This window comes from Oncorhynchus gorbuscha, linkage group LG23 (genome assembly GCF_021184085.1).
Source record: "Oncorhynchus gorbuscha isolate QuinsamMale2020 ecotype Even-year linkage group LG23, OgorEven_v1.0, whole genome shotgun sequence".
Classification (NCBI taxonomy): Eukaryota; Metazoa; Chordata; class Actinopteri; order Salmoniformes; family Salmonidae; genus Oncorhynchus; species Oncorhynchus gorbuscha.
The window spans coordinates 47,934,619-47,955,844 of NC_060195.1; the positions used below are offsets into that span (position 1 = coordinate 47,934,619).

General features: G+C 46.2%; 1 long non-coding RNA gene across 1 annotated transcript; it reads left to right on the forward strand.

Annotated features, from left to right (window-relative positions):
- Positions 1–583: 583 nt before the first annotated feature.
- Positions 584–6,568, forward strand: LOC124010767. The gene is made up of 4 exons (XR_006834486.1): positions 584–922; positions 5,806–6,079; positions 6,193–6,377; positions 6,496–6,568. It is a non-coding gene; the product is annotated as an uncharacterized LOC124010767 (long non-coding RNA).
- Positions 6,569–21,226: the final 14,658 nt, after the last annotated feature.

The following is a 21,226-nucleotide window of genomic DNA, read 5'->3' on the forward strand; positions in this document are numbered from 1 at the left end:
CGTAATATCGAGGAAGACACTGGACCACGCTAAATCAATCAGAATCTAGGTTTAATCTCACCATCACCCAATTATCTTGAAGCTTCTTCAAAGGACATTGTTGTCCATGGTAACGGGTCCAGTGTGCTCAAATGCTAGCTCGACAACGTGAATTTGCTACTATGTCGATAAACTAGCTAATTTGAACAACGATGTGTCCGCTATATGGAATATATTAATGATACTGGTCCGTGTGTGTTACGTGGATTTCGAGTAACGCAAACGAGCTAATTTAGCCAATTAGGGGTGTGTTCGTAAATTTAGAGCGTTGTCAGATTGACCATTCGTAAACTGTAAATTCTGGCCGAGAAGTAGGGTTGATCCGAGCGTTTTGACTATGGGGCATATTGACCTCACAACGGCACCCAAACTAACGTTGGCTAGCTACTTCATGTCACACAGAACACCTCACTAACTGTTGCTGGCAACAATTTCATAACGTTTTTTTGCCAACGTTTACTGACACCCGCCACATTTGGGTGTTGAGCGTTCGTAGATTCTGCACTCAAATGAGAGCGCTCTGAAATCGGAGTAGATAACCAGAGTGAATTTACGAACGCACTATGGTGCGCAAATCCCTACTACAGAATAATCCCACAGAGCTGTACTGTTTTTGATAATCCCATTCAGACAAAATATTTTTTTGCTAATTTCGGATGTTAGCTAGCCAGCTAACGTTGATTTAGATGCATGTAACCCGGTTGGAAATAGCTTCTTAACGTTTCTGGACAGAAACCCAGCTTCTTTGGATAATTGAGTTGGCTACAGTAGCTAATCAATTAAAATTCACACCAAGCCAAGATAACATCATGGAGATCAGCCTCAATCGAGTTGATTATCTGCAGAGTTGCCTACAGTATTTTTACGTTTTTCATTTAACCAGGTAAGTCAGTTAAAAACACATTCTTATTTACAATGACTGCCAAACTTGGTCGACGCTGGGCCAATTGTGCGCCACTTTATGGTACGCCCATTCACGGCCGGATGTGATACAACCTGGATGCCTCTTGCACTGAAATGCAGTGCCTTAGACCGCTGCATCACTCGGGATCCCAAAGTTATCACACTATCTAACGTTAGATCATTTGGCTGGATAGCTTTTATTCCAACATTTTGATCACAGGCCCTGAACACGTCACTAATGTTATGGCTAGGTAAATAGTAGCCTGAGTGGAAAAAGGACATTTTTTTTTTACTGTGCCAATTTAGTCTTTAGTAACTGTCGATGAATTGTGATGCTGATTTACACTGGCTGTAACATTCGTCACAGCTTGGTGTGACATCTCAGAAAACCAAGAGGCTCCCAAATGGTACTGTAACGTTAATGTGCATTATTAGAGGTGACCCATAAACATACCTTGTCGTTGGTTTGGAATATGTGTAACAGTATAATTTTAAACCGTCCCCTCGCGAACCAGGGACCTTCTGCACACATCGACAACAGTCACCCACGAAGCATCGTTACCCATCGCTCCACAAAAGCCGCGGCCCTTGCAGAGCAAGGGGAACTATCTATAACTATAACTGGCTAGCTGTCTAAATCGCCTTTGACCCCGAAACCAACCACTCCACTCACTGGACTCTTTTGATCACTCGACTAAGGATGCCTCTCCTTAATGTCAATATGTCTTGTCCATTGCTGTTCTGGTTAGTGTTTATTGGCTTATTTCACTGTAGAGCCTCTAGTCCTGCTCACTATACATTGCCCAATTTATTAGTTCCACCACCCACACATGCAATGACATCTCCTGGTTTCAATGATGTTTCTAGAGACAATATCTCTCTCTTCATCACTCAATACCTAGGTTTACCTCCACTGTATTCACATCCTACCATACCTTTGTCTGTACATTATACCTTGATGCTATTTTATCGCCCCCAGAAACCTCATTTTACTCTCTGTTCTAGACGACCAATTCTTATTGCTTTTAGCCGTACCCTTATTCTTCTCCTCCTAGAGGTGAATCCAGGCCCTGCAGTGCCTAGCTCCACTCCTATTCCCCAGGCGCTCTCTTTTGATGACTTCTGTAACCGTAATAGCCTTGGTTTCATGCATGTTAACATTAGAAGCCTCCTCCCTAAGTTTGTTCTATTCACTGCTTTAGCACACTCTGCCAACCCGGATGTTCTAGCTGTGTCTGAATCCTGGCTTAGGAAGACCACCAAAAATTCTGAAATTTTAATTCCAAATTACAACATTTTCAGACAAGATAGAACTGCCAAAGGGGCGGTGTTGCAATCTACTGCAAAGATAGCCTGCAGAGTTCTGTCCTACTATCCAGGTCTGTACCCAAACTATTTGAACTTCTACTTTTGAAAATCCACCTCTCTAAAAACAAGTATCTCACCGTTGCCGCCTGCTATAGACCACCCTCTGCCCCCAGCTGTGCTCTGGACACCATATGTGAACTGATTGCCCCCCATCTATCTTCAGAGCTCGTGCTGCTAGGCGACCTAAACTGGAACATGCTTAACACCCCAGCCATCCTACAATCTAAACTTGATGCCCTCAATCTCACTCAAATGATCAATGAACCTACCAGGTACCCCCCCCAAAGCCTTAAACACGGACACCGTCATAGATATCATCCTAACCAACTTCCCCTCTAAATACACCTCTGCTGTCTTCAACCAAGATCTCAGCGATCACTGCCTCATTGCCTGCATCCGTAATGGGTCAGCGGTCAAACGACCTCCACTCATCACTGTAAAACGCTCCCTGAAACACTTCAGCGAGCAGGCCTTTCTAATCGACCTGGCCGGGGTATCCTGGAAGGATATTGATCTCATCCCGTCAGTAGAGGATGCCTGGATATTTTTTAAAAATGCCTTCCTAACCATCTTAAATAAACATGCCCCATTCAAGAAATTTAGAACCAGGAACAGATATAGCCCTTGGTTCTCCCCAGACCTGACTGCCCTTAACCAACACAAAAACATCCTATGGCGTTCTGCATTAGCATCGAACAGCCCCCGTGATATGCAGCTATTCAGGGAAGCTAGAAACCGTTATACACAGGCAGTTAGAAAAGCCAAGGCTAGCTTTTTCAAGCAGAAATTTGCTTCCTGCAACACTAACTCAAAAAAGTTATGGGACACTGTAAAGTCCATGGAGAATAAGAACACCTCCTCCCAGCTGCCCACTGCACTGAAGATAGGAAACACTGTCACCACTGATAAATCCACCATAATTGAGAATTTCAATAAGCATTTTTCTATGGCTGGCCATGCTTTCCACCTGGCTACTCCTACCCCGGTCAACAGCACTGCACCCCCAACAGCAACTCGCCCAAGCCTTCCCAATTTCTCCTTCTCCCAAATACATTCAGCTGATGTTCTGAAAGAGCTGAAAAATCTGGACCCCTACAAATCAGCCGGGCTAGACAATCTGGACCCTTTCTTTCTCAAATTATCTGCCGAAATTGTTGCCACCCCTATTACTAGCCTGTTCAACTTCTCTTTCGTGTCGTCTGAGATTCCCAAAGATTGGAAAGCAGCTGCGGTCATCCCCCTCTTCAAAGGGGGGGGACACTCTTGACCCAAACTGCTACAGACCTATATCTATCCTACCATGCCTTTCTAATGTCTTCGAAAGCCAAGTCAACAAACAGATTACCGACCATTTAGAATGCACCTCAGCCACGCTCAAGGTCCTAAACGATATCTTAACCGCCATCGATAAGAAACATTACTGTGCAGCCGTATTCATTGTTCTGGCCAAGGCTTTCGATTCTGTCAACCACCACATCCTCATCGGCAGACTCGACAGCCTTGGTTTCTCAAATGATTGTCTCACCTGGTGCACCAACTACTTCTCTGATAGAGTTCAGTGTGTCAAATCGGAGGGTCTGCTGTCCGGACCTCTGGCAGTCTCTATGGGGGTGCCACAGGGTTCAATTCTTGGACCGACTCTCTTCTCTGTATACATCAATGAGGTCGCTCTTGCTGCTGGTGAGTCCCTGATCCACCTCTACGCAGACGACACCATTCTGTATACTTCCGGCCCTTCTTTGGACACTGTGTTAACAACCCTCCAGGCAAGCTTCAATGCCATACAACTCTCCTTCCGTGGCCTCCAATTGCTCTTAAATACAAGTAAAACTAAATGCATGCTCTTCAACCGATCGCTACCTGCACCTACCTGCCTGTCCAACATCACTACTCTGGACGGCTCTGACTTAGAATACGTGGACAACTACAAATACTTAGGTGTCTGGTTAGACTGTAAACTCTCCTTCCAGACCCATATCAAACATCTCCAATCCAAAGTTAAATCTAGAATTGGCTTCCTATTTCGCAACAAAGCATCCTTCACTCATGCTTCCAAACATACCCTTGTAAAACTGACCATCCTACCAATCCTCGACTTTGGCGATGTCATTTACAAAATAGCCTCCAATACCCTAATCAACAAATTGGATGCAGTCTATCACAGTGCAATCTGTTTTGTCACCAAAGCCCCATATACTACCCACCATTGCGACCTGTACGCTCTCGTTGGCTGGCCCTCGCTTCATACTCGTCGCCAAACCTACTGGCTCCATGTCATCTATAAGACCCTGCTAGGTAAAGTCCCCACTTAACTCAGCTCGCTGGTCACCATAGCATCTCCCACCTGTAGCACATGCTCCAGCAGGTATATCTCTCTAGTCACCCCCAAAACCAATTCTTTCTTTGGCCGCCTCTCCTTCCAGTTCTCTGCTGCCAATGACTGGAACGAACTACAAAAATCTCTGAAACTGGAAACACTTATCTCCCTCCCTAGCTTTAAGCACCAACTGTCAGAGCATCTTACAGATTACTGCACCTGTACATAGCCCACCTATAATTTAGCCCAAACAACTACCTCTTTCCCAACTGTATTTTATTTATTTATTTATTTTGCTCCTTTGCACCCCATTATTTTTATTTCTACTTTGCACATTCTTCCATTGCAAAACTACCATTCCAGTGTTTTACTTGCTATATTGTATTTACTTTGCCACCATGGCCTTTTTTGCTTTTACCTCCCTTCTCACCTAATTTGCTCACATTGTATATAGACTTGTTTATACTGTATTATTGACTGTATGTTTGTTTTACTCCATGTGTAACTCTGTGTCGTTGTATCTGTCGAACTGCTTTGCTTTATCTTGGCCAGGTCGCAATTGTAAATGAGAACTTGTTCTCAACTTGCCTACCTGGTTAAATAAAGGTGAAATAAAAATAAATAAATAAAACTACTACTTCAAGGTCTCAGAGCAAGTGACGTAACCGATTGAAACGCTATTTAGCACACATCACTAACTAAGCTAGCCGTTTCACATCCGTTACATATGCTTTTGAAATCTGTCTCTGAACAATGCCCCAATGCCCCAGCGTGTTACCGGTTGCTGATCATGATGGTGTGAGAACTTGTTTTGGGATGAAAAAAAGGAGAAGCTGTGGTATAAGTGGGGTCTTACATATTCAACCTCATTGAAATACTAGCCTGGGCGCCAGTCTGTTTTTAGCCAACTCATTCATCATTGTTGGCTAAAGCAGAACCAGACTGGCACAGAGGCTAGCAGAATACAACCACTTCTCAGGGGCTTCATATGAATGCCTACTGCCGTTGTCCTCCTGTACAAGGCACTTAGCCTAACCTGCTCCAGAGAAACTGCCCTGCAGCGGACCCTGTGCTGTTCGGTGGGATGGGTACCATGTCCTCAAAAATACAAGTTTCCATTGTGTAATAAATAAATAAGGTTTCAATCTATGAATGGTGATTGTGGTTATCTTTTCCAGCCTGTGTCCAAGACATTGCCAGGGCAGAAGATAACCAGGCTGCAACTTGATGAGGCTCTTGAAACCCCGCAGAAGATCTTTGTGTGTGCTGGCTCAGAAGTGAAGGGATACACCAATAAAGTCAAACAGTTCCTGTCCTTTGAGGCCAACCTTACAGAAAGCATTAATGCCATGTCATTTTTTAAACTTTTCGATTTGACATAAGTTACCTTGCCTCGGTTCCAGGCCCTCTACACATGTTCGTTAACAGTGATGAACGGGACTTGGGAGTATGGTGAGAGTATAAGGCTACCTTTTATTGTGAAAGAGACTTGGAGCATTTTTTAATTGGTGTATAAATAAGGGGAACTGTGGGTGTTTTTTTAATGCCTACAATGTGTTTCGCAGGCACGTTTCAGACGCAGACCTTTTTGTATGTGCGAGTTACATCTACAACCACTACTGTGAATGCAAGGACCAAGACTACTACCTGTCCGGAGACAAAATCAATGACATTGTGTGTTTGTCTGCTGAGAACTTGGGCCGCATTGTCCATGTGTTGGCATGTCAAGACAGTTCTCAGAGTGTTGCAGGTAAAGCTTTTACCACACAGTCTATCATTTAATCCCATTTCCATACAATCCAATGCTTGTTTTCTAATGGGTGAATGGAAATTAGTACTTCAAAGAGTTTGTCGTTTCTTGCCCATAGAGATCTGAGCTATTGTATGATATTGAAGTCCCTGGTCCTCCCTCAGTTTTGGAGCTGTACAATAGAGATGGAGGCAAGTACAAAACTCTTATACTGAACTCAAATGTCAATTTCACACATCCCTGTACTTACAGTGCCTTCAGAAAGTATTCAAACCCCTTGACTTTTTCCACATTTTGTTGGTTACAGCCTGAATTTAAAATTCATTACATTTACCCCATAATGTCACAGGGGAATTCTGCTTTTAGAAATGACTAGAAATGAAAAGCTAAAATGTCTTGAGTCAATAAGTATTCAACCCCTTTGTTATGGCAAGCCTAAATAAGTTCATGATTAAAAATGTGCTTAACGAGTCACATAATAAGTTAAAAGAACTCACGTTGTGTGCAATAATAGTTAACATGATTTTTGAATGACTACCTCATCTCTGTACCTCACACATATAATTATCTGTAAGGTCCCACAGTCGAGTAATGCATTTCAAACACATATTCAACCACAAAGACCAGGGAGGTTTTCCAATGCTTCGCAAAGTAGGACACCTATTGGTAGATTGGTAAAACATTTAAAAAGCAGACATGGAATATTTCATGCTGAAGTTATTAATTATACTTTGGATGGTGTATCAATACACCCAGTCTCTATAGAGATACAGGCATCCTTCCTAACTCAGATGCCGGAGAAGAAGGAAACGACTCAGGGATTTCAACCTGAGGCCTAAAGTGACTTTAAAACAGTTACAGAGTTTAATGGCTGCGATAACTGAAAACTGAGGATACATCAACAGCATTGTAGTTACTGCACAATACTAACCTAAATGACACAGTGAAAAGAAGGAAGCCTGTACAGAATAAAAATATTCCAAAACATGCATCCTGTTTGCAATAAGGCAAATAAAAAAACAACAGCAAAAAAAACGTGTCAAAGAAATTCACTTTATGTCCTAAATACAAAGTGTTATGTTTGGGGCAAATCCAACATAACACTTCACCGAGTACCACTCGTCATGTTTTCAAGCATTGTGGCGGTTGCATGATGTTATGGGTAAGCTTGTCATCAGCAAGGACCAGGGAGTTTTTTAGGATAAAATTAAACGGAATAGTGCTAAGCACAGGAAAACTCCAAGAGGAAAAGCTAGTTTAGTCCTCTTTCCAACAGACACTGGGAGACAAATTCACCTTTCAGCAGGACAATAACCTAAAACACAAGGCCAAATATGCACTGGAGCTTCCCAAGACAATACAGAATGTTGCTGAGTGGCCGAGTTAAAGTTTTGACTTATCGGCTTGAGAATGTATGGTGTGATGGCCCTCCCACTCTGTCTGCCGAATCCTTTCTCTTTGCTCTCGTTTTCCTTAATAGGATGTCGGTGGGCGGAGCTGGGAGGGTCGTCAGCGAAATGGGACACGCCTGGGCTCGGGTGTGTCCCAGGATAAATGCATCTCTTCCCCAAACTAGACATGTAACATAGAATGCCCACTCAGATCACACCCTGACCAAACAAAACATAGTTTGCTTTGTATGTTTCTATGGTCAGGGTGTGACAGTACCCACCCCCCAAGGTGCAGACTCCGGCCACAAAACCTGAACCTATTTGGGAGGGTCTGGGTGGGCATCTGTCCGTGGTGGCGGCTCTGGTGCTGGACGTGGCCCCCACTTCACCATAGACTTAGTCCGCCCCATTGTCCGCTTCAGTGGCCTCCTAACCACGGCGACTCTTCTAAATGACCCCACTGGACTGAGGGGCAGCTCTGGACAGAGGGGCGGAAGCTCTGGACAGAGGGGCGGAAGCTCGGGGCAGAGGGGCTCTGGTGCCTCTGGGCTGAGGGGCTCTGGCGCCTCTGGGCTGAGGGGCTCTGGCTGACTGGCGGCCCCTGGCTGACTGGCGGCCCCTGGCTGACTGGCGGCCCCTGGCTGACTGGCGGCATTGGCGGCCCCTTGCAGACTGGCGGCACTGGCGGCCCCTTGCAGACTGGCGGCACTGGCGGCTCCTTGCAGACTGGCGGCGCTGGGCAGACTGGCGGCACTGGCGGCTCCTTGCAGACTGGCGGCTCCTTGCAGACTGGCGGCGCTGGGCAGACTGGCGGCACTGGCGGCGCTGGGCAGACGGGAAGCTCCGGCAACGCTGTAGAGGTAGGTTCTGGCAGCGCTGGACTGAGGAGCTCTGGCGCCTCTGGAATGAGGGGCTCTGGCGCCTCTGGAATGAGGGGCTCTGGCGCCTCTGGAATGAGGGGCTCTGGCGCCTCAGGAATGAGGGGCTCTGGCGCCTCTGGACTGAGGAGCGGGAGCTCTGGCAGTGCCGAACAGGCAGGAGACTCAGGCAGCGCTGGACAGGGGGCGCACTGTAGGCCTGATGCGTGGTGCTGGCACTGGGCAGAGGACACACACAGGAAGCCTGGTGCGGGGAGCTGCCACCGGAGGGCTGGTGCGTGGAGGTGGTACTGGATAGACCAGACCGTGCAGGCGCACTGGAGCTCTAGAGCACCGAGCCTGATCAACCTTACCCGGTTGAATGCTCCCGGTCGCCCTGCCAGTGCGGCGAGGTGGAATAGCCCGCACTGGGCTATGCAGGCGAACCGGGGACACCGTGCGCAAGGCTGGTGCCATGTAAGCCGGCCCAAGGAGACGCACTGGAGACCAGATGCGTAGAGCCGGCTTCATGGCACTTGGCTCGATGCTCACACTAGCCCGGCCGATAGGCGGAGCTGGTATGTACCGCACCGGGCTATGCACCCGCACTGGGGACACCGTGCGCTCCACCGCCATAACACAGTGTCTGCCTGGTCTCTCTCGCCCCCCGGTAAGCACAGGAAGTTGGCGCAGGTCTCCTACCTGGCGTCGCCACACTTCCTGTGTGCCCCGCCAAGACATTTTTGGGGCTGACTCTCGGGCTTCCTACCGCGCCGCCGTGCTTGTCTCTCCAACTCCATTCTCCTATACCCCTCTTCGCACTGCTCCAGCAAATTCCAGACGGGCTCCGGCACTCTTCCTGGGTCGACCGCCCACCTGTCTATTTCCTCCCAAGTCGTATAATCCAGACTTCGTTGCTCCTGCTGCCTGTCACCACGCCACTTGGTCCTGTTGTGGTGGGTGGTCCTGTAACGTTTTTCTTGTGTCGAAGGAGAGGCGGACCAAAACGCAGCGTGGTTATTATTCATGGTTCTTTAATAACGAAACTATACATGAATAGACTAACAAAACAAGAAATGTGAAAAACCAAACCTTTTTTTTAAATAAAAAATAATTTATTATCTTCAATACCATTCATTCTTTACAACTCATAATTTACATACATACTCAAATAATGATATTTTAATTAAACTAATTAAACTAAACATAAACCCCAAACAAAACCTCAGGGAAGCATCTTCCCTCCCTGTCACCCTACAAAATACCTTTCCCTATCTCACCGTCCCTAATCTATCCTCTTACAAATCAAAATGACACCCAACCCTAAACCCCCCCTTCCACCTCTCCCGAGCAGCATGCTGCCCCCACTTCCTCTCATCCCTCTTCATCCTCCCCCTCAAATCTCCTTCCACCCTCCTCACTATCCCTTCCACCCCCCCAATCTCTCCCTGTCTTCACCATGTTCTGCCTTGCTTCCCACAGCCCCCGTTTAAAGAGACTCATGAGAAGCCAGAGCAGAAACCTGTCCCTATCCGTCACTCTCGATCTCCCTACACCCCTCTCTAACCTGGCCCACGTCAATACAAAATCCCCCTTTACCAAACCTAACAACACCCATGTCCTAGCCCATACTACTCCGCAAAGGCACAGTCCCAAAAGACATGGCGCACAGTCTCCTCCCTGCCACAAGAGGATCTTGGACAGGTGGAGGATTGCACCAAACTATACCGGTACAAGATGGAACGTACCGGCAAACACTTATGAAGGCTCAACCAATTCAGGTCCTTGAGCCTGTTGCCCAGACCCCGCGCCTGCACTCCCTCCCAGACCACTTCCGAGATGCCCACTACAGGCACCGGACTCCCTGCCTTTCTGACCTCCTCATACAGGTGCCTGTGATCTAAACCTATTCGGGCAACTTCAACCTCAGGGTGCGCACGCAGCCACTTGGCCGCATGACCAAAGTGCCACGGCAGCTGTTCCGCCCGAGGACCCGTGTTAGACCACACCATTATGCTTCTCGCCTGATACGAGAAAAACACCCGCAGGAGGTAACCGGACGGGTGTATCACTGGCTGAGCAAGCTCCGTTAACAAAAAAGAAACAAAAATTGTGTCCAGCTTGAGGGGAAAATGTGGTACCCCCCTACCTCCCTCCCAGATGGGACAGATCATGCGTGCCCTGGCAACCCACTCGCACCTGCCACTCCACATAAACTGAAACACGAGCCTCACTAGAGGCCTCCTCAGACAAGCCGGCAATGGGTAGATGTATGCCAAATACAAAAGAGACGGCAACACATCCACCTTTAGGACCAGGACTTTGCCCATAAAAGACAAATACCTAGCTTTCCACATTGCTAGCTTCCTCTGTACCACTGCGATACGCATGTTCCAGTTTAGCGTCGCTGAGCCGGAGGTCTCAAAATGGACCCCGAGAATCCTCAGGGCCCCCTCACAGAGAGATAACCCCCCAGGCACATCCGTTCTACCGCGCCATCTTCCGAAAAACTTGACGGAAGACTTTGCATGGTTCAGAACTGCTCCCGACGCTCGGGTGAAATCCCCAAAGATGGCAAGGGACCTTGTCAGGCACGAGTCCTTGCACAACAGCAAGGAAGTGTCGTTGGCGTACTGCGTCATCTTAACACGCAGCCCACCACTTCCAGGGATCAGCAAGCCTTCCACCCCTGTGTCTGCCCTAATGGCAGCCCCCAGAGGCTCCATGTACAGAACGAAGAGGAGAGCCGAGAGTGGGCACCCCTGCCTGACCCCAGACGAGAGGTCAAAAACGTCACCCAAGTGACTATTTACACTAACTCGGCACCCTGCTCCGACATATAATGTACGAATCCATCCTATAAACTTCTCCCCAAATCCTAATCGACCTAACACTCTGAATAAAAAGGATCTATTCACGCGATCGAATGCTTTCGCCTGATCTAGCGCTGCTACCATTAAAGGCAGTCCTCTATCTTCAACCCAAGCGATGGAGTCCCTGATTAACTGTAGGTTCCATCTAATAGAGCGGCCCTCTACCCCGCACGTCTGATCCTCATGAACGACGTAGGGAAGGGCTGTGCGCAACCGGTCTGCTAAAACCTTTGCAAGTAGCTTGTAATCTACACACAGCATGGTCAACGGCCGCCAGTTGCCAAGGTCTGTTACTTCCCCCTTTTTATATAAAAGATACAGCACACCAACAGCCATTGATCCCCCCGGGACCCCCGTCTCAAGGATGGCCTTCAAGACTTCGAGGACCACTGGTCCAAGTATACCCCAAAATTTAAGATAAAACTCAGCAGGCAGCCCATCCATCCCAGGCACCTTCCCTTTTCCCATCCTCCTAAGAGCGCTCTCAACCTCTTCTAGTGAGATCTGGGCCTCCATCACTTCTCTAATGTCCTCCGGCAACCGCCTGGACAAGTGTTCTAAAAACACATTTCCCTGCTCTACATCTATTTCCCTTTCCTTAAATAAACCTTGGAAATTATCAGTTTTCACCCTGACCATATCCTCTGGTTCTCTAACTATACTACCATTTTCTTCCCTAACACCATGCATTACCTTCCTACTCTGTCTGGCCCTAACCAACTTAAAGAACATAGCAGAACAAGTCTCATTATGTTCTAGAAAGCCACTATGCGCACGCTCCAGGAAAGCTCGAGCCTTCCGCTCCTGCAACTCCCTGAGCTGCGCCTTTAGGGTTGCGGATCTCTCCCAGTCAAACGACCCGCCGAGGTTGCCTGCCTCGTATTCGAGTTCAATTAACCTTTGGATACGATCCACCTCCCTCCTCTCCTCCCTTTTTTTCCTCTTACAATACCCTATTATAAAAGCCCTAATCCTCACCTTAACTAATTCCCACCACTCTTAACACCCCCTCGCACATGGACCGGAGGCCCTCAAGCCTCCAAAAGAAACCATAAAACCCGTCAACAAAAGCCTGCTCCTCCAGCACATCCCGATCTAGCTTCCAGTACCCCCTACCAAAGAGGCAGACTGGCGACCCCACCTGCAGGAGCACCCCGTCGTGATCCGAAAAGAAAACAGGCAACACCCGCCCAGACAACTTACCCAAAGACCTGGGTACAAAAATATAGTCGAGCCTCCGCCCAACCCCCCTGGAGTTGCGCCATGTAGGACCGTCCATTTTCGGAGTAGTGTGCAGACCACCATCTACCAGACCATGGCAAGCCATTAGCCTGGCAATGGCGCCGACACTGCTATCCCCCCTCTTCCTGAATCTGTATTAAAATCCCCCCTATCACTAATTTCCTATTTGTGACACACAGGGGCGTCTGACAGTCCACCATCTCCCTCCTGTCTGCCACCACCTGTGGCCCATACACCACCACTAATCTAAATTTGCAATCCCTTATCGTGACATCCACCCCTATAACCCTCCCCTGCATTACCACAAAAGAATCCTCCACTTTTACCTCCCTGTGCCCACACAAAATCCCTACCCCTGATGAGTGCACCCCCTCAACACCCCAAACCGACTCCCCCTTGTCCCACTCCCTCTTAAACCTACTAACATCCCCTCCATCCCTCAGGTGAACCTCCTGTAAAAAACAAAAATCAAACCTCACACCCTCTAAATAACTAAAAACTGCCCTCTTAACAAAATCCCTTAAACCCCTTACATTTAAACTAACAAAAGTAAAATTAGACCCCATGAAAAAAATAAAAACATGTAATACACTCAAATTCTAAACCCAGACAGAAAAAAAAAACCAGGAGACTCACCCGATGCTCCCCTGCTCCATATCTACCGGTGAGAACACCATCCGTACTCCCGACATCCCCCCCTCTTCCTCCATCACACCATCCCAGGATGCAGGAATAGTGTTTGGCTCCGGGGTGCCCTGCACCCTGGGTCTACCCCCACAATCCTCCCCCTCCCCAGTGTTGCAGCTGGTTTGGAAAAAAATCGGGGAGGCTGAGTCCCCAAACAAAAAACTCCCCACCTCCTCCTGTACCCAGTCCTGAGTCTTGTTAGGTGTGTCCCCACCCAACAGAAGTTGAGGGCCTGGGGAAACCATCAGCAACCCAGAGATTTCTCCCACCCCCATCACTCTCTTGGCCATCCCCTCCCTCTCACTGTCGGCCAATCGCACCCTCCTCTTCATTCTCTTCTTTGGTGATGACGGCAGTGGAGAGATACCACCCCCCCCCCCCCCCCGCCAGCTCCTCCACCATACCCCTCATATCTCCCACCAGGGCACTTTCCCCCCAGTCCACTTGCTCTTCCACCGTCTCCTTCTCCACCACTCCTCCCTCGCTTTCTTCTCTCTCATGCTCCTCCACTCAGTTGCCTTCTTCTGCCGCTTTTCCTGGTTCTCCTACTCCCGTGCCTTCCGTTTCCTTCTCTCTTCCATCCGCCGCTTCTTGCTCCTCCTCCTTCCTTTTGGCCTCCCCCTCTGGACCTGAACTTTGGTCATGAGGCGTGCTTCCTTCCCCTCCTCTTCTTCCCCCATCCTCCGCCCCTGCTCCACCCCCAGCCGCAGACGCATATGACCTCTGACGGGCCGGGCACCCCCGCCACAGGTGTGCTGACGAGCCACACCCATGGCACGTCTTAGGCTTGTCACAATCCCTCGCCTCGTGATCCTCAGATGCACAAAATCTGCATTTTCTTGTACTGCACGAGGCGAATATGTGACCGTAGGCCATACAGTGCCTGCAAAATGGGGGCTGACGTGCATAAAACAACGTCCCCCTGTCAGCCCCTAGGGAGAACATAGCAGGAGGATGGAGGTAGCCACCATGTCCCTTTGGGTCCTCTCTGAGGAGGGCCTGGAAGCCTCTCCTCCCATTCCAAAACCCAAGGGAGTCTTTGAGGTGCCTTGCTGAGGAGACGTTATCCATGTATCTCCCCAGAAAAGCCCTCTTCGTCCTTAACGTAAGGGTTGTAAATGTTGACAGTTACAACCCTAAAGTTATTATTCGCCAGGCTTGTTATTTTGTAGTGGCACATCGGCCTCTCACCTCCCACTGCTCTTGCCCTTCTCAGGATATCATCGTGTTTTTCCTCTGTATATAGTGCCACGTCGTATGCTCCCTCCAACGAGTTGCCTTGGAAACAAAACACGTCCTTCACCGTCAGCTTTAGAATCACCCTTCCAAAAGATTCCCGTCCTAAAGGCTCCAACTCCTTTTCCTTCCAAGCAAACCGAATCGTGTTGGCCAGCCCAATCCCAGGGACCGACCGTGTTGATGTATTTAGCACCATCTGCGCAAGGAGAATGGTTCTCTTCTCTTCCAAAACAAGTAAAAAGAAAAACCAAAGTGACCGAGCCTATCTGGTGAAATGACACAGAGACAGGAACAATCACCCCCAAAACCAAACAGGCTACCTAAATATGGTTCCCAATCAGAGACAATGACTAACTCAAAACACAGGGCAAACGATCCAGAGAACGAAAACACATCCACAATCGACAGAGAACACAAAATAATCCTGCAAAACCCTAGGCGGGCCTAACAGGTTTAAATAGACCAAAAATCAAGAAACACAAAAGGAACAGGTGCAACTAATAAGACTAAACAAACAGAAAAGGAAAAAGGGATCGGTGGCAGCTAGTTGACTGGCGACGACGACCGCCGAGCACCGCCCGAGCAGGCAGGGGAGCCACCTTCGGTGGGAGTCGTGACATGACGTGTCAAAGTGGCTAGCTGACAAATAATACATGCCTAAATAAGTAATGACAATAATACATGACATTTTATGCTAACTAGCTTTGTTTATAAACTAGTTATCTACAGTCATGGCCAAAAGTTTTGAGTTATTGTTCGTCACCAAACTGTTCCTGGATGGTTGGGAAAAGTTGCACTCGGAGGATATGTTGGTACCATTCTTTATTCATGGCTGTGTTCTAAGGCAGAATTGTGAGTGAGCCCACTCCCTTGGCTGAGAAGCAACCCCACACATGAATGGTCTCAGGATGCTTTACTATTGGCATGACACAGGACTGATGGTAGCGCTCACCTTATCTTCTTTGGACAAGCTTTTTTCCGGATGCCCCAAACAATCGGAAAGGGGATTCATCAGAGAAAACTACTTTACCCCAGTCCTCAGCAGTCCAATCCCTGTACCTTTTGCAGAATATCAGTCTGTCCCTGATGTTTTTCCTGGAGAGAAGTGGCTTCTTTCCTGCCCTTATTGACACCAGATCATCCTCCAAAAGTCTTTGCCGATCCGGCATCTGAATCAAGTTTAGGAGATGGTCCTAGCGCTTGCTGGACTTTCTTGGGCACATTGAAGCCTTCTTTACAACAATTGGACCGCTCTCCTTGAAGTTCACGATGATCCGATAAATGGTTGATTTAGGTGCAATCTTACTGGCAGCAATATCCTTGCCTATGAAGCCCTTTTTGTGCAAAGCAATGATGACGGCACGTGTTTCCTTGTAGTTAACCATGATTGACAGAGGAAGAACAATGATTCCAAGCACCACCCTCCTTTTGAAGCTTCCAGTCTGTTATTCAAACTCAATTAGCATGACAGAGTGATCTCCAGCCTTGTCCTCGTCAACACTCACACCTGTGTTAACGAGAGAATCACTGACATCAATGATGTCAGCTGGTCCTTTTGTGGCAGGGCTGACATGCAGTGGGAATGTTTTTGGGGGATTCAGTTAATTTGAATACCAAAGAAGGACTTTGTAATTAATTACAATTCATCTGATCACTCTTCATAACATTCTAGAGTATATGCAAATTGCCATCATACAAACTGAGGCAGCAGACTTTGTGAAAATTAATATTTGTGTCATTCTCAAAACTTTTGGCCATGACTGTACAGTAGCTAACGTTTGATAACGAATTAGATATCTGTCTGGTATCGTTCACGATGGAGTTGCAGTAGTTCTAACTTTACATTTGTATCATTTTATCAAGGAACAGCAACTTTGTGGCCGCATTTGTCAAGTAGGATAGCTACTTACCTCATATATTGGTGTAACATGTCACAAATCATTGTTTAAAACCGTTAATTATACATTTACTGATCCAGATTTACAATAAAGTGGTGCAACACATCTTTGATTAATTATAATCCTAGATGAATTTAAACCATGTTGGTGCAACCCACCCTTAGAGTATTTTGGGTAGATCGTTGACGGAAAAAAAAGACAATTAAATCCATTTTAATCAGTGGTGGGAAAAGTACCCGATTTTCATACTTGAGTAAAAGTACAGATACCTTAATAGAAAGTTACTCAAGTAAAAGTGAATGTCAGCCAGTAAAATAATACAATAGTAATTGTCAAAAAGTATTTGGTTTTTACATATAATTAAGTATCAAAAGAAGAAGCATAAATCATTGAAAATTCTTCATATTAAGCAAAGCAGATGGCACCATTTTCTTGTTTTTAAAATATACGGATAACCAGGGACACACTCCAACACTCAGACATTATTTACAAATTATGCTTTTGTGTTTAGTGAGTCCACCAGACCAGAGGCAGTAGGGATGACCATGTGTTCTCTTGATAAGTGTGTGAATTTGACAATTTTTCTGTCCTACTAAGCATTCAAAATGTACTTTTGTTTGTTTTGGAAAATGCATGGAGTAAAAAGTAAATATAAATATTTTCTTTAGGAATGTAGTGAAGTAAAAGTTGTCAAAAATATAAATAGTAAAGTACAGATACCCCAAAAAACTATTTAAGTAGTACTTTAAGTACAAATATTTTAAGTACTTTACACCACTGAGATTAATCCCACCTTGTAACACAACAAAATGTGCAAAAAGTCAAGTGGTGTGAATACTTTCTGAAGGCACTGTATATCAAACTGGTCAACATTTACCACACCCGTCTGCTTTAGGGACTAATGGCGAAGACATTCTCTATGGAACTGTGGATAGCAAACTGGGGCGGCAGGGTAGCCTAGTAGTGGACTAGTAACTGGAAGGTTGCAAGTTCAAACCCCCGAGCTGACAAGGTACAAATCTGTCGTTCTGCCCCTGAACAGGCAACCCACTAGGCAGTCATTGAAAATAAGAATTTGTTCTTAACTGACTTGCCTAGTTAAATAAAGGTCAAATAAAAAAAATAGGACTGATTATAATTGATAACTGAGATAACTGATTCCTATTCCTCTTCTAAAATGGGAGATTGATAATGACAAAACGAAAGGAGGTACGAGACTGTTAAAGAAGCCTTACTAGCGAGTGTATGTTTTACTAGCGAGTGTATGTTTTTCTTAAATGCAATTAGCACACCATTGTCATCTTATGTTAAAATAATGTTATTGACATTGATTTACCATGTTGGTTATAATTCATATACAGTGGGGCAAAAAAGTATTTAGTCAGCCACCAATTGTGCAAGTTCTCCCACTTAAAAAGATGAGAGAGGCCTGTAATTTTCATCATAGGTACACTTCAACTATGACAGACAAAATTAGGTAAAAAAAATCCAGAAAATCACATTGAAGGATTTTTTTTGAATTTATTTGCAAATTATGGTGGAAAATAAGTATTTGGTCACCTACAAACAAACAAGATTTCTGGCTCTCACAGACCTGTAACTTCGTCTTTAAGAGGCTCCTCTGTCCTCCACTCGTTACCTGTATTAATGGCACCTGTTTGAACTTGTTATCAGTATAAACGACACCTGTCCACAACCTCAAACAGTCACACTCCAAACTCCACTATGGCCAAGACCAAAGAGCTGTCAAAGGAGACCTCAGGTTTGCTTTGTTAAAATCCCCAGCTACAATAAATGCTGGATATGGATATGTGGTTTCCAGTTTGCATAAAGTTCTTTGAGGGCCGTCAAGTTTTTGCTTGAGGTGGGATGTAAAACGGCTGTGGCGATGACTTTGGAGAATTCTGTTGGGAGATAATATGGTCGGCATTTAATTGTGAGGTATTCTAGATTGGTTGAACATAATGAATTGAGTTGTGTGTGTTCCTAGAATTACACCATGAGTCGTTAATCATGAACCCCCCCCCCCCGCCCTTGCCTACCTGGTTAAATAAAGGTGAAATAGAATAACATTTATAAAAAACCTGGCCCGTTATCTGCTCGTGTGGGGCAGACTGAACATTAGCGAGTAATATACTCAGAAGCAGTGGGTGGTGTGGGCGCCTCCTAAGTCAAACCAGCAGGCCGCCTCGAGTGCCTCTCCTCCGCCGACTATGTTTTGGGTCGGCCTCTGGAATAAGTTAAGGGGGAGTGAACAAAGGATCTACTATTCCTGGTCGTAATGCTGGTAGTTCTGGTGAGTTACCGTCGCTCTAATATCCAATAGTTCTTTCCGGGTCTATGTAATGATACAATACATTTCCAAAGCTAATAATGTAAAAAAATAGTACATAAAAAAAAAACAGAATACTGCAAACTTTTCTAAGAGCTAGTCGCGATGCTGCCATCTCCGTTGGCGCCATCTTACTGTGGCAACAAGGCTCAGAAGGGGCTCTGTCAAAGGGGGGCAAATTACTGGTTGCAGAGTTCCCCAAACCCGGTGGGCCCGGTATCAGAATACACAGTTCCTTCCCCATGTTCAGATTGTCAAAGAGTGGTGAATATGAAAACAAATTATCACAGTCTTCAGGGTGGCGCTCTGTCCATTTAGGAGATAATGTATGTGAGACTGGCAGGGTGCCACGTCCAGTGGTGGGCATGTGCAATTTCACCATGGGTGGTGATGAGGTCCGTGACGAGGGGGTACATTTACATTACATTTACATTTAAGTAATTTAGCAGACGCTCTTATCCAGAGCGACTTACAAATTGGTGCATTCACCTTATGACATCCAGTGGAACAGCCACTTTACAATAGTGCATCTAAATATTTTAAGGGGGGTGAGAAGGATTACTTTATCCTATCCTAGGTATTCCTTAAAGAGGTGGGGTTTCAGGTGTCTCCGGAAGGTGGTGATTGACTCCGCTGTCCTGGCGTCGTGAGGGAGTTTGTTCCACCATTGGGGAGCCAGAGCAGTGAACAGTTTTGACTGGGCTGAGCGGGAACTGTACTTCCTCAGTGGTAGGGAGGCGAGCAGGCCAGAGGTGGATGAACGTAGTGCCCTTATTTGGGTGTAGGGCCTGATCAGAGCCTGGAGGTACTGAGGTGCCGTTCCCCTCACAGCTCCGTAGGCATGCACCATGGTCTTGTAGCGGATGCGAGCTTCAACTGGAAGCCAGTGGAGAGAGCGGAGGAGCGGGGTGACGTGAGAGAACTTGGGAAGGTTGGGTACGGTCTGCAGTTCGCTGTGCGCTGTCCTCCTTTTCATGGCTTAATTGAGAGAGGAGATTTGAGAGAGGAGATTTCCTGTCTCTTTCAAAAGCAGACAGTTTGGGCGTTCCCCGTGTCAGAAGTATGGAGCGGATGGTACATACGGTACTTCTTAGTTCCCAAGAGCGATGCATCCCTCCTGGACTTGCGTGTTTTAAACAAGGTTTTAACAAGACACCTCAAGGTTGAATGTTCAAAATGCTGATCCTGAAGGTCTATCCTACAAGACTACCTTGCTCATGGCCTTGGTGTCAGTATTAGTACACCCTTAATGTTTGGAATTCACGGCTGGCGAATCAAAAGTGAGGTTACATCCTAAAGCAGTTTTTGCTCCCAAGATTATACCTACAGTGGCAAGAAAAAGTATGTGAACCCTTTGGAATTACCTGGATTTCTGTATAAATTCACAACAATAGACAAACATAGTGTGGTTAAACTAATAACACACAAATTATTGTATTTTTCTTGTCTATATTGAATACATCATTTAACCATTCACAGTGTAGGTTGGAAAAAGTATGTGAACCCCTAGACTTCTCCAAAACTAATTGTCAGGAGCTAACCTGGAGTCCAATCAATGAGACGTGATTGGAGACATTGGTTAGAGCTGCCTTGCCCTATAAAAAAACACTCACAAAATTTGAGTTTGCAATTCACAAGAAGCATTGTCTGATGTGAATCATGCCTCGGAGAAAAGAGATCTCAGAAGACCCAAGATTAAGAATTGTTGACGTGCATGAAACTGGAAAGGGTTACAAAAGTATCTTGAAAAGCCTTGATGTTCATCAGTCCACGGTAAGACAAATTGTCTATAGATGGAGAAAGTTCAGCACTGTTGCTACTCTCCCTAGGAGTGGCCGTCCTGCAAAGATGACTGCAAGAGCACAGAGCAGAATGCTCAGTGAGATTAAGAAGAATCCTAGAGTGTCAGCTAAAGACTTACAGAAATCTCTGGAACATGCTAACATCTCTGTTGACAAGTCTACGATATGTAAAACATTAAACAAGAATGGTGTTCATGCAAGGACACCCCTGAAGAAGCCACTGATGTCCAAAGAAAACATTTATGCAGAAATCCAGGTATTTCCAAAGGGTTCACATACAGTGGCAAGAAAAAGTATGTCTTACAGGCCCCTGGTTTTTGAGCTGTTGCTCTGTCACCTCCTTCGTTTGCTTCCAATGATCATGGAGGTTGCATGGCCTGGGTCCAGTGCATGCATTACCCAATAATACCCACAATACCCAATAAAGACAAAGCAAACACAGGTTTAGATTTTAATGCAAATGTATAAAAAATGTAAAACAGGTTTTCAGAAACTTTGCTATCAGGTGCATCCTTGTTTATTGATCAT